Source organism: Perca fluviatilis, chromosome 8, assembly GCF_010015445.1.
Source record: "Perca fluviatilis chromosome 8, GENO_Pfluv_1.0, whole genome shotgun sequence".
NCBI classification, from domain to species: Eukaryota; Metazoa; Chordata; class Actinopteri; order Perciformes; family Percidae; genus Perca; species Perca fluviatilis.
The window spans coordinates 2,629,097-2,641,678 of record NC_053119.1 but is presented as its reverse complement, the minus strand read 5'-3'; positions in this window follow the sequence as shown (position 1 = coordinate 2,641,678).

Here is a 12,582-nt window from a genome sequence, read left to right as displayed (position 1 = left end):
CAACCACCACCTAACCAGCCATCACTCCAGCCCATCATCATCAAAGTGGATAACACCACTCTGGAAAGCGTGGAACACTTCCCCTACCTTGGCAGCATTCTCTCGTCCAAAGTTGATATAGACTCTGAGGTTAACCATCGCCTGAGCTGTGCCAGCGTAGCCTATGCCAAACTCAGGACAAGAGTCTTTGATGACCGAGACCTGAGGGCTCAAACCAAGCTCCTGGTCTATAGAGCTGTGATTCTCCCAACTCTGCTGTATGGAGCAGAATCCTGGACCACCTACAGCAGACACCTAAGAGCCCTGGAACTATTCCATCAAAGAGCCTTACGAAAAATCTTGAGGATCAACTGGGAAGACAGACGCACAAACTCCAGCATTCTGGAGGAAACTAATATGCCCAGCATCACCATCATAATGCAGTACCAACTCCGATGGACAGGACATGTCATCCGCATGCCCAACAACCGTCTCCCAAAACAGATCCTCTACTCCCAGCTAAAAGAAGGACAGCGAGCCCCTGGTGGGCCAAAGAAACGCTTTAAGGACAATATTAAGACCAGCCTGAAAAAGTTTAACATCACGTCAGCCCCCCCCCCCCAAAGGAACAATCGCAAAGTCGCTATCATCAAGAGCATATAGCCTATACTTCTATACTAACACATCAGTGGAAATGGATGTATATACAACAACATAATAAAGTGCATTCAAGAGACAGAACAGACGCACAAATGCATCTGACTTATGAGTCTCATGAATATTTCACAGAACTTGGTGGTTACAGAGTAATTATTAAATGTTTCAATATGTAGCCAATCAATCATATTTTGACTGTTGTGTTTATGTCTGTGTGCGTGTGTGTGTGTGCTTATGTGTGTGTGTGTGCTTATGTGTGTGTGTGTGTGTGTTTGTCTTCTTCCTTAAACTCCTGCCAGCAACAATGTCATTCTTTTGCAGGTTTCTACAGAACTGATGAAAACACTTCATTAGAAAACGTGTCTGTGTGTGAGTGTGTGTGTGTGTGTCTGTCTTTGTGTGTGTGTGTGTGTGTGTGTCTTCTTCCTTAAACTCCTGCCAAGAACAGTCTTATCATTCTTTTGTTGGTTTCTAGAGAAGTGAACACGCTCTAATTCTCTATGAACAACAACTGATTTTTATCAAACCAGTCTCCCAGCTTTACTTGCTGTATTTATTGTTGTTAAAATATGAAACGTTGCATTACAACCCGGTTGTTATGTTCCAGGTCTCTATAAGTGGAGTTAAAGGTTAGTTCCTATGACTGATGGGAACAACTAGCTTTGAAATTGCTCCAGTATTCAACTGACTTTTATTTATAGTGTTTTTGACGTGATTTAACATAATATTTTAAACGAACGGGTTGCAAAAATCTGCATATAATTAGGAAAGTGAGGACTGTGTTCATAACATGATCTAACACAATATTTTATGATGCCCAGGGAACTTAGATGTCCCCTGGGCAAGTAACAACTTGCCCTAACAGGTAGTCCAGCCCAGTGTGTGTGTGTGTTTGTGTGTGCCCCCCCCAAAACAAACAATCGCAAAGTCGCTATCATCAAGAGCATATAGCCTATACTTCTATACTAAGACATCAGTGGAAATGGATGTATATACAACAACATAATAAAGTGCATTCAAGAGACAGAACAGATGTTGTGACTGTTGTGTTTATGTGTGTGTCTGTGTGTGTGTGTCTGTCTGTGTGTGTGTGTCTCTGTGTGTGTGTCTGTCTGTGTGTGTGTGTGTCTCTGTGTGTGTGTCTATGTGTGTGTGTGTGCGTGTGTGCGTGTGTGTCTGTCTGTGTGTGTGTGTGTGCGTGTGTGTGTGTCTGTCTGTGTGTGTGTCTGTCTGTGTGTGTGTGTCTCTGTGTGTGTGTCTGTCTGTGTGTGTGTGTGTCTCTGTGTGTGTGTCTATGTGTGTGTGTGTGCGTGTGTGCGTGTGTGTCTGTCTGTGTGTGTGTGTGTGCGTGTGTGTGTGTCTGTCTGTGTGTGTCTGTCTGTGTGCGTGTGTGCGTGTGTCTGTGTGTGTGTGTCTGTCTGTGTCTGTGTGTGTCTGTGTGTGTCTGTCTGTGTCTGTCTGTGTCTGTGTGTGTGTGGGTTTGGGGTCATTTCTTTGGCATTTTGAAATTTTTTGACAAAGTTTTGAGGCTTTTTTTCACCAATTTATGCTTCATTCCTCTCCCTCCTCTGTCTGCAGCGCCTCCTAGACCCGACAACAATCCACGGAGAGCCCGGCGGTCTCGCTATGTCCTCTGGGATGTTGTGCGTATAATGAAAGACACTCAAAATAGATATCTGGTGCTGGTGACGATGTCCAAAAGGTTCTGTCGGGTGTAGCGGATGTTCGCAGAACCCATAGTAGTAAATCGTTTTGTGATTCGTGAGATTTGGAGGGGTGCCACCTTCCAAACTTACATTGCTGGTTTGGTCAGTGGCGTCCCTCCCTTGCTTTGCAATCAGGATGATTCACCCTACTACCAGTTTGTTGTTAAGAGCCAGAGAATTGAACATCAATAAAGAGACTACGAAACCTGGGGCCCGTTCCAGAAAGCAGGTTTAGTGAAAACTCTGAGTTGGTTAACCCTGAGATGAGGGAAACTCTGGGTTTTCTGTTACAGAAAGAGAGGTAACTTAACCTTGGAGTCATTACTATGGTAACTGAGTCTGTGAACCTCACCAGGGGCCTGTACCATGATGTTAGTTTAACAAACTCAGGGTTGCAGGATTGGTTCAGAGTTGACAAAACCAAACCGATGCAATCAGGCTCTATTGGTACCATGACGCAGCTTATCAACTTTCTCTGTTAACTCAGGCTTTGATCCTTAAACTCTGATTACTCCGCACGCGCGTGCACATAAAAGAGTGACGTCGGCACCGAACAACCAATCACGTTCGATATGGATAGAGCGAGAGCTATATATTTTTCCGCGGAGGAGCAAGAAATCATCCTTCAGAAATATGAAGAATATAAAAATGTTTTTCAAGCACGCAGTAATACCGTCTCTGCTGCCAAAGCAAGAGAACAATCTTGGAGGAAGATTGCTGATTGCGTTAATGCGTAAGTTATAGAAATACATTAATGTAAAATTATGAATATAGGCTAATCATATTAAAAATGTATTAAACAAAATTATATATATATATATATATATATATATATATATATATATATATATATATATATATATATATATATATATATATAGAGTAGCCCTACCTGAACATTAAGGCTGTGGAAGGACTTTCTGTTCACGTAATCTGCCTCATGTTCTCCTAGAGCTGTGGATATTGCAACATGTGTGCAGTCTATTGCTCCAATGACTCTAGGGAATCCTTTCATACGAAAAAATAAAAATATATATATAAAAAACCATTCTTAACATGTAGCTACTGTAGACTATTGTATAATACTTAAGTCCTAAGTGCAAGCTGCTTTTTGAAGGAAAACAAAAGATTGTGAAAGGTTAAATTTGTTCATGTCACCATATCAATATATCTTACCGGTAATTTTATAAAATCCCTCTTTTATGGACATGGTCTATAAATGTCCAGGGAACACAATGAAGCTATTTATGTACCCCTGCAGTGCGAGGACCACCTTGCGAATGGTTCGACAAACCGTGTAGGTTCTCCGCATCACCGACCGCATACAAGTATGTACCACTTGCAAAAAAACGCAACGCAATACATACCATTTGCGGTACAGTAAGTGCATGGCTTCGACGAGTCACATTTATGTGCGGCTCAAGAAGTTCGCAAATATAAGTTATTCCTTCCGCGGAAAATCTGTATCTTTCATACAAGTAAGTATCAGGAAAGTCAAGGGGATTTTGTCTGTCCCTAAAAACTCTTTCTCTACGAAGTGCTCGTCTAACAATTTGCGCTGAGATGTCCACAGGATTTGGAAGAAAAGGTGAAGCCATTGCAATGATTGCAGCAGAGAACAGAAGCTGGGAATTAATTACGTCACTTATATGTTTCTTTTCTCACCGCTGATTGGTCAAACTTCTGACTGAGATCTCAAATCCAGAACATAACCTGCCCCGGAGCAGGTTAGCCGTGCAGCGTAAGATACCATGGCAACGACCTCTGATTAAAGCCGAGCTACTTTCATAGTACCTAAAAGCCAGGGTTGGTGGAAACTAAACTGAAACATAGCTGGCTAGCCACCTAAACCAGCTTCATGGTATAGGCCCCTGGTCGGGAGCAGGTTTTCTTCTCTCAGGCTCTATTTACACGATGACGCTCGTGAGTGAAAACGAAAAAATATTTTATCGGATGTGCCTTTTGTTTAAACGGCGACGGCGTTTTTGGGGCTTAACAATGCAAAAAAGTGAAACCACCCTCCAGAGTGGAAATCTTAAAAACGCTCCACCGTCGCGTTCCCATCTAAAGGGTAAAAACGCAAAGTCTGAAGACAGCGGCGTAGAGAGAGACGAGAAAAAGGCGTCCAGGTAGTCTTTTGTTACAGAGTAGGCTACAGAAATTATAGGCTCCTGTTATCTAAAATAATTTCAATGTAATGGCTCAATATTTAAATGATTTCGACAATGTGGATAAGGTTGTTAGTTCGATGACCATATGTAGGCTATTCATTTGAGACAGAGTAGGCGACAACGTTACGGATGAAGAGAGAGAGAGAGAGAGAGAGAGAGAGAGAGAGAGAGAGAGAGAGACAGAGACAGAGAGAGAGCGAGTGGCAGCGGCCAGCGGGCAGAGGAGGGTCTGCTTCAGCCTCCTCTGCCCGCTGCCTCTCGCTCTCAAGCAGCGGCTGAAGGGCCGCGATGCTCAGGGTATTGGTAGTGCTCCCGTGGGTGCTGTGCTGTGGCTTATCACGGTCAACTGTGCCGGTCATCATCAGACAAACATGCATCTCCACCTCCTCGTCTTTCCAGACAAGCTCTTCACTTTGCCATGTTTTGGTTTTGCGCTACTAAGGAGAGAAGTAGAAGGAAGGTTCTACGCAGGTGCGTGGACTTGGTGGTTGGTGGTGTTGTGTGGCAGTGCCATCTAGTCGCCTGGCGTGCACACTACATCGAATTTCACACACTTTTGCGTCACCATATGCACGCAGATTTCCCTCCCATAACGCTCGTCTAAACGCGGAATAAAAAGTGATAACGCAACGCCACTTTTGCGTTTTCTCTTCAGATCGTTTTGGTGTAAACACAGTCTCCTCCCTCTGACACAGTGTCAGAGGGAGGAGACTGAGAGAAACTCGAGGTTTCTTCTCTCTCATTTCCTCATTCAGTCTAAATGAAGCCACTCCTCCCAGTCATATTAATACTCAAATTCCTAGAGGCTCAGGCCGAGGAGGGGGAGTTGCAGCCATATTTGATTCAAGCCTGTTAATTAACCCTAAACCCAAACTAAATTATAACTCTTTTGAAAGTCTTGTTCTTAATCTTCAACATCCAAAATGGAAAACATTACAGCCAATTATATTCGTTGTTATTTACAGGGCTCCAGGTCCGTATTCTGAATTTTTATCTGAATTCTCAGAGTTTTTATCATGTGTAGTCCTTAAATCAGACAAAGTACTTATTGTAGGTGATTTTAATATCCATGTCGACGTTGACAGCAATAGCCTTACTACTGCTTTCAACTCATTACTGGATTCAATCGGTTTCAGTCAGAGTGTGCACAAGGCGACGCACTGTTTTAACCACACCCTCGACCTTGTGCTGGCATATGGTATTGAAATTGAGGATTTAATAATATTTCCGCAGAATTCGGTATTATCAGATCATTCTTTAATTACTTTCGAATTCTTACTACCTGACTATATTAAATTAGATAAAAGCTTCTACACCAGATGCCTATCTGACAGTGCTATAGCTAAATTTAAAGAAGATATTCCAACAGCATTCGACTCTATGTCATGCCTTAGCATAACAGAGGACCGCTATGTTAACCTCAGTCCCTCTCAAATTGATACATTTGTGGACGGTGCTACGACTTGCCTACGGACGACCTTAGACTCCGTTGCTCCCCTCAAAAAGAAGATGATGAAGCAAAGGAAAACAGCTCCTTGGTATAACTCCCAAACTCGCAAATTAAAACAAATCTCGCGAAACATCGAAAGTAAGTGGCACTCCACCAAAGTGGAAGAATCTCGTTTGGATTGGCAAGAAAGTCTCAAAACCTATAGGAAGGCCCTAAGAAAGGCCAGATCAGACTATTACTCTTCACTAATAGAATAAAACAAGAACAACCCAAGGTTCCTTTTCAGCACTGTCGCCAGGCTGACAGATAGCCACAGCTCTACTGAGCCATCTATTCCTCTAGCTCTGAGTAGTGATGACTTCATGAGCTTCTTCAATGATAAAATTACAACAATTAGAGATAAAATTCATCACCTTTTGCCCTCAACTTCTAACGGTTCACCTTTAAACGCAGGACCGCTAGAAAGAACGACTATTCCCGACATATACTTAGACTGCTTTTATCCTATAGACCTTCAACAGTTAATGTTAAAGATATCCTCAGCTAAGCCATCTACCTGTCTCTTAGACCCCATCCCAACGAGACTACTCAAAGAAGCATTACCCGTGGTAAACACTTCATTACTAGATATGATCAATATGTCCTTATTAACAGGTTATGTACCGCAGTCATTTAAAGTAGCTGTGATAAAACCTCTTCTGAAAAAACCCACCCTCGATCCTGAGGTCTTAGCAAACTATAGACCTATATCTAACCTTCCCTTTCTATCCAAGATCCTTGAGAAGGTGGTTGCTAATCAGTTATGTGATTTTTTACATAGCAATATTTTATTTGATGACTTTCAATCAGGATTTAGAAAGAATCATAGCACAGAGACGGCACTGGTGAAAATTACTAACGACCTTCTAACTGCTGCAGACAAAGGACTTGTCTCCATTCTTGTTTTACTAGATCTTAGTGCTGCATTTGACACTATTGACCATTCAATCCTGTTACAGAGACTGGAACACTTAGTTGGCATTAAAGGAATCGCTCTAAGCTGGTTTAAGTCCTATTTCTCTGAGCGATCCCAATTTGTTAACATTAACGATAAACCCTCCAAGTACGCTAAAGTTAGCCATGGCGTTCCTCAAGGCTCAGTGCTTGGACCAATTCTATTTTCCTTATATATGCTTCTTCTCGTGAGTTAATATTATTAGGAAACACTCAATTAACTTTCACTGTTATGCAGACGACACCCAATAATATCTGTCAATTAAGCCAGACGAAAGTGGGCAGTTAGCTAAACTTCAAGCATGTATTAAAGTTAAAAATCCTGGATGACCCACAATTTCCTGATGTTAAACTCAGACAAAACTGAAGTTATTGTTATGGGACCAACGCACCTCCGAACTTCATTATCTAAAGACATAGCTACTCTGGATGGTATTGCCCTGGCCTCCAGCACTACTGTCAGAAATTTAGGAGTTATTTTTGATCAGGATATATCCTTCAACGCCCACTTAAAACAAACCTCAAGAACAGCCTTTTTCCATCTTCGTAACATTGCCAAAATTAGGAATATCCTGTCTCAAAACGATGCTGAAAAACTAGTCCATGCATTTGTTACTTCTAGACTAGATTACTGCAATTCCTTATTATCAGGTTGCTCAAATAAGTCCCTTAAGACTCTCCAGCTGATCCAGAATTCTGCAGCACGTGTTCTGACGAGAACTAAGAAAAGAGATCATATTTCTCCTGTATTAGCTTCTCTGCATTGGCTTCCTGTGAAATCTAGGATCGAATTTAAAATCCTCCTCTTGAACTACAAAGCTCTAAATGGTCAAGCACCATCATATCTAGAACAGCTCTTAGTACCTTATTGTCCCACTAGAGCACTGCGCTCCCAGAATGCGGGGCTACTTGTGGTTCCTAGAGTCTCTGGAAGTAGACTGGGGGCCAGGGCCTTCAGCTATCAGGCTCCGCTTCTGTGGAACCAGCTCCCAGTCTGGGTTCGAGGGGCAGACACCGTCGCCACATTTAAGAGTAAACTGAAAACCCTCCTCTTTGATAAAGCTTATAGTTAAGGAGTGAGGAGTTGCAGCGTCCGCCTAACCGGCCCACCTGCTTCTCTTCATAGTCATCAGTTTTATTTATTATATAATTAATAATATAGCGAGAGTAGAGGGAGGCAAGCCAGTATAGCCCGATCCGGTTGGGGAGAGTTCTAGCCGACCAGGCACCTCTCTTTAACCTGCCTCTTTTAGTTATGCTATTATAATTCTAGACTGCAGGGGAAGTTCCTTCCTTCCTACGACACACTGAGCTGCTCTCTCATCTCTACTTGTTACTTTTTTATGCATCCTTGTCCCAGAAATGCTTGTTACTAACCTAGCTCCCCGGAGTCCTTATGTTTGTTCTTCTTCTCTGCAATTCCCGGCCGCGTCCTGCTGCATCCTGCTGCGTCCTGCTGCGTCCTGCTGCGTCCGCCACATCCGACATGACATGAACTTCCACGATGACCTTCAAAGTCACTGTTCCATTATCTTCATCACCCCCCCAACTGGCCCGTCAGACACCGCCTACCAAGAGTCTGGGTCTGCCGAGGTTTCTTCCTAAAAGGGAGTTTTTCCTTGCCACTGTCGCTACAGCCACTGCTAATGCTTGCTCTTGAGGGAATTACTGGAATTGTTGGGGCTTTGGAATTTATAGAGTGTGGTCTAGACCTACTCTATCTGTAAAGTGTCTCGAGATAACTCTGTTGTGATTTGATACTATAAATAAAATTGAATTGAATTGAATTCATTCTTTCAGTCTGTATCACGCGCATTTTAATGCAGTTTGTTATCTGCATGAATAAAGTATTACTTCACAGAGAGTTTACGTCGGGAGATGATATTGAGTCCCGACTAAATGTATTTTTATTTCCACATTTTTGCACAGTCCATCAGATATGTAGATAACTTATCCGTCCTTATATCACTAACATCAACCATCGTGGTAGGCTACAATGAAAATAAAATGAGGTGATATTTCAGTTAACCCATATTGAAATATCTAAATCTCTATTCAGTTGTAAAACCGTTCTTAAATTTCTTCTCTTAAGTATCAAAAGTATATAAATCCCTTTCAGGTATCAAAAGTACATTTATATTAATAGGCAACCTTTATACAAAAAAACTGCATTTCTAATTCAAATTGTATGGAACCTTAGTAACATTAACACTATCCTAAATATAATTGCATAAATTGCATGTAAACACCCCTTAAAATTTTATTATTTTCCCATAACTTAAGTTACAGTGTTGTAATTTAGAGAAATTAAGACATGCGTGCTTATTTATCCCTCCCTGCACCGGTAACAGTAGAAAGGCTGCACTAAAAATTAGCCTCTTTAAGTTAGCTACTTCACCATAAACTCCAGTTAAATAATTAAACTCACAACTTGTACTAACATTCATTCAACAAAAAACCCACAGCTAGCAATAGTGTTGAAAAGGAACATTACTTTCCATAACCAATAGGTAGAATCATTAGCCTTTTCACAGGCAATATGCAGTAGCTAGTCTGCTAGCCTTTTGTGGCTAATTACCCTATTAGCATATGAATACAGCACCTTAGCTAACCCGTTAGCTTAGCGCTATTAGCACCGATTAGCATGGATGCTAGCAAACTCTAGTGTTAAGGAGTGACTCACCATTTTGCTGCCTATAACTCCGTGACGACAGTGGATTCAGGCACAGCTCTCTTTTGCTCTATTTACAAAAAAAGTATAGCCAGTAATAGATATCATTCATTCGTTCTTTCTGCTGGGCTTTTGGCCTGTCGCACCTCCAACGGTGCCTGTGGTGGACTATGCATGGCAGGGGCGTCCTCTTCCCTGAGGCAGGCCTAAACCTAACCGCATACCGCAAGGTTTTGCTGCAGGGTCTTCAGCTGGGGACCACCGCTCATTGATGTTTCGCCCCTTAGCCCAGAACATCTCCTGGTGGCGGGGCAGTGAACAGGGACGTCTCCCTGAGACCCCCTGCAGCAAAACCTAATTAGATGTTACTCCCCAAGTCTTGTCTTGTCGTTTCAGCCAGAGCCAGGGGCTTGCTTTCTCCGCTTCCTCCGAGAGCTCTTTGGTGGATCTGCTCAGTATGTAGTATGATTTATTTCACTAAATGTCATTCTTTTTCTCTTACCAAGTGAATAACGACAGCCTCCTACATTCCGATGCAGGCGCCAAAAGGGACGTGAGGAGACGTAAATCTAGAGATCTGACGTAGCCTAGTTGATAGCTGATTGGTCAGCTCACGGACCCGAGTTCACCCATTGGCTTATTAACAAGCCCATCAAAGCTAAGTGAAAGTTAAATCATTTTCCACTATTTTCTCCCATAGCTCTTACAACTACTTTTGACCACATTTTAATAACTTGGAAAACAAAACGAATGTCTCAAAATAAAATAAAATAATATAGGGATGCCATTATTGTTAACTTTGACTGGCTTATAAATAAGCCAATGGGTGAACTTGGGTCCATGAGCTGACCAATCAGCTCTCAACTAGGCTACGTTAGATCGCTAGATTTACGTCTCCTCACGAGGCGCCTGCATCGGAACGTTGTATGGGCTGCCGTTATTCAGACAGACAGAAAAAAAAATGGGGGCTGGGGGCATGCACAGTTTGGCAGGAGCTGTGCGCTCCTTTTTAAAACCTCCAGACTATCTAATGCAGCCATCAAATTCCTCAATAATGTTCCTCTTAAAACTTCATCTAAGGCGTGTGCGAGATCTCAATCAAACAACATTTATGGGATTTCTACTCGATTGGTGATTATGCTACTTCTGGCTGGAGACATCGAAGTTAACCCGGGCCCAACGCCAGCGCTTAACATCATTGGCGTTACAGAGGAAACGACGGGGACAACAAACAGCGGCCCTCAATGTACTACCATCTGGTCACTGACAAATTGCCTGTTTGACCCACCTTTGGGGGCCGTGGGCCCTTTGGAGTTCCCGAGTTCTGGGCTGTGGCCTGTGGGGTTTCCGCATCGTGGGCTGTTGTGTGCTCGTGGCCCTGCCGGCGCTTCTCCCTGGTTCGGCGCGGGCGTGTTGTTGGCTGGTGGTGTGGCGTGCGAGGACGTGGGCGGCCTTGGAGGTGCTGTTTCGCCGTGTGTGGAGCACTTTGCTGGCTTCGTTGGGCTGGGACTCTCCGTGGATTCTGCGAGGATTATCCCAGTGGCGACGCACTCACCGGAGAGGCAGCCCTGACTTTTGCAATATTAATCAACAGACTCTTCGAATAAAACATAGGAATCCAGTCTTCAAATGGCACAGAACCCAAAAAATATTTTGCACATTAAATCAGGCAAAGTTAGTTTGGGATCCGTTGTCAAAAGTAAAGGGACTATTTGGCGGACACTTAAATATACGCAGTATGAAACCAAAACGTGAACAACTGGAACATTTGTTGTGCAGTTCCAATATTGACTTTCTAGGACTTTCAGAGACGTGGTTAACCCATTCTTCCCCCGATGCTGTTGTAAATATGCCTGGGTATAATGTATTTAGAAGGGACAGAGATATTGAGAGGGGTGGGGGAGTAATAATGTATGTTAGAAACACTCTAAAGTGCACAATGATTAAATGGCCAAGTGAAATTGTGTTGGAATGCGTAGGTCTTGACATATCACTTTCTGCAACAGTGTCTTTTGTTATAGTGTGTATATATAGAAAGCCCACTGCAAAAAAAGATTTTTATGAACAACTTAAACTTCTTCTTAATCACTGTGATAAAACCAAGGAAATTATTTAATGGGTGATTTTAATATTAACTGGAATGTAAAGAAGGAACGAACAACCCTTAAATAAATTACTGACTATTTCAATTTAAGACAAATGATGAAAACACCAACCTAAATAAGAAATCACTCAGAAACTTTAATAGATTTGTTATTTACAAACCATGCTGAAAGGACTGGTAAAACATACAATCTCATTACAGGGCTTTCTGATCATAATATTGTATTTGTTTCACGAAAATTAAGTAAAAAATGATTTAATTCATCTACATTTAATAATCATTACAATTTTATTCCAAAACATCTACATCAAAATCTTGATATTATTCTAAATGAAGTAAATTGGTCTGAATTGTTTTCTGATAATGATATTGAAACCAATTCTCAGATACTTAATGCTAAAATTACAGATGTTATGGAACCATTTATAAAAAGAGGAAAAGGTAAAAAAAGGGGAAATCATTTACCTTGGCTGAATAATCATGCAAAATACTTATGAAAGAAAGAGACATCTTACTTAAAGTGTTTTTAAAATCTGGTCTTATCATTGGTAGGCAAAGATTTACTTCCATGAGAAATAAAACAACTCAAACCTTACGTAAAGCCAAGGCAAATTTTTTCTTGGATGTTATTACAAGTGCAAATGGAAATGGCAAACTAATATGGCAAAATATTAATAAACTAATTGGAAAGCAAAATAAAATGGACAATGATAAATTGGAAATAAAAGTTAACAACAAGCTGATACATAATCCAAAAGAATTAGCAACTGAATTCAGTAATTTCTTTATTAACGCTGTCAATGAAATAACACAAATGTTTAGTCCCTTAGAGATAACCTGTAAGCCTATTA